We start from the raw sequence: 1,992 nt of genomic DNA, 5'->3' as shown, positions 1-1,992 counted from the left end.
TGTATAATCGATTTTGATTCAATAAATAAAATAAATTTTTAAAAAAATCATATTGTACACCATAAGTATATACAATTTTTGTCAATTAAAAACAATAAACATTACAAAATAAAAATAAAGATAAATAATATTCTCCTTGTCCGACTGAAACTTTGTACCCTTTGACCAACATCTCCCAATCTCCCTTCTCCCAGCCCAGTAACCACCACTCTGCTCTGTGCTTCTAGGAGTTGGACTTTTTCAGATTCCACACATTAGTGAGATCATGCAGTGTTTGTCTTCTGTGCCTGGCTCACCTCATTGGTTTTATATATTTATTGATTTGTTTATTTTTAATTTTTATTTTTTAAAAGATGACCGGTAAGGGGATCTTAACCCTCGACGTGGTGTTGTCAGCACTGCGCTCACCCAGCGAGCCATGCGCTGGCCTCACCTCATTGGTTTTAAACTGGGAGAAATTTCTCCACTTTGTCCACAGTTTCCTTCTGACCTTCCTTCTGGCCCTCTCTCAAGAAATGGCCTCCACTCTGGGGAGCCCTCAGGCCTCGTGTGGTCATAGAAAGCCCACCCTGCTCTTGCCACCCTCTCCAGAGCCCTCTGCCTATGGCCTGGGGGGAGATGGTCGTTGCACCTGCTGGCCCAGGCTTTCCAGTAGAGTGGCTGGCCATTTGGTAAATGCCCCCTTGAGAGGACAAGGCTCGGGCATGCTGGTTGCAGCCACAGGGACTGCTGTGTCCATAGGAACACAGACGGCCTTGCCTCCTCAGCAGCATTCCTTCCAGAAAGTCCCTTGGAAGGTGGTGAATGTTCACAAGTTGAAAATGTATTTCCTATTGAAATGACTTCCACAATGACCAACAAAAACATACATTACCAAACTCCAGGTTTATAATGCAAAAATTTCTCAAAGAAAAGTATAAGAAACGAGCAGAAACCATGTGAATGTGCACACACCAGTCACAGCTTTTAACAAGCCACAAGGGCTGCGGGCGGGATCTGGTCACGGTGTGGGTCTTCAGTTATGGCCATGGCAGCTTGAGGGGGCTGGAGACCCTCCCAGGCCACAAAGTTGAAGCCCTGCTCGCCAGTCATGGTAGAGGAATTCCACGTCAGGCCCTCTTTTCAACGCGCCTGTTTCAGTGGCATAAACATGTTTTGCTCTTCATCTGTCATACTCGTGTAAACTCAGGAATGTGCCAGGGCCATCCACCAGCACGGAGACTGATTTCAAAGACAGAAAAATGTCCCGGGTCCTTCTGTTCACATTAGTGCTTGCCTGTGGTCCAACCAGGGAGGTGGCCAGGAGTAAGACCTGATCACTCCGGGGGACCACATGGAGTTTCCTCTCTCTGGTACCTCAACCAACCTGGCTTCCCCAGGACTGGAAGAAGCCAGGAGGACCCCCATTGAGTGACATTTCCATGGTCTGAGGTTGGGGACCCCCACCTCAATCTGGGGTCACAGACATGCTGATTCATAGCTGGCTCTGCAGTCTCCAGTCCTGGGACCTGCGCACATCACCCAGCCCCTCCTAGTATATTGTAATAACCCATGTGGGGAGCCCCTTCCCGACCTGGGCCTGCGTCCCAGGCCTGCTGGCTCACCAGCCCACTGCACTGCTAAGAGGGCCAGCAGGGGTCAGACCGCAAAGCAAAGGTACAGGCCTGGGTGGGCCTCGTGGGGACAAAACACAGCCTCTGTTCCCACTCTCAGGAGAAGGGCCCAGCTCTCTGGCCCAGGAGACCCTGCCAAGAGGAAGTCCCCAAGATCTGAGCAGGGTAAGGGGGCATGGGCTTCCCAGGGCCCACTGTCCAGAGCAGGAAGTTGGCTGGGGCTCTGCCTATTAGCTGAGCAAACAATACAGTTCTCAGGAAGATGGACTGTGGCCCCAGCCCTGGAGAGGGGTGAGGACAGGGTATATGAAGCCCTTGGGGCTGGGCTCTGGGAAGGTTGGTTTGGATCCCGGGAGTGTCCACTTAGCCCCACTCCACC

This window comes from Galeopterus variegatus, unplaced genomic scaffold (assembly GCF_000696425.1).
Source record: "Galeopterus variegatus unplaced genomic scaffold, G_variegatus-3.0.2 Scaffold797, whole genome shotgun sequence".
Lineage (NCBI taxonomy): Eukaryota > Metazoa > Chordata > Mammalia > Dermoptera > Cynocephalidae > Galeopterus > Galeopterus variegatus.
The sequence above is the reverse complement of the archived record's forward strand: the minus strand, read 5'-3'. Positions refer to the sequence as shown.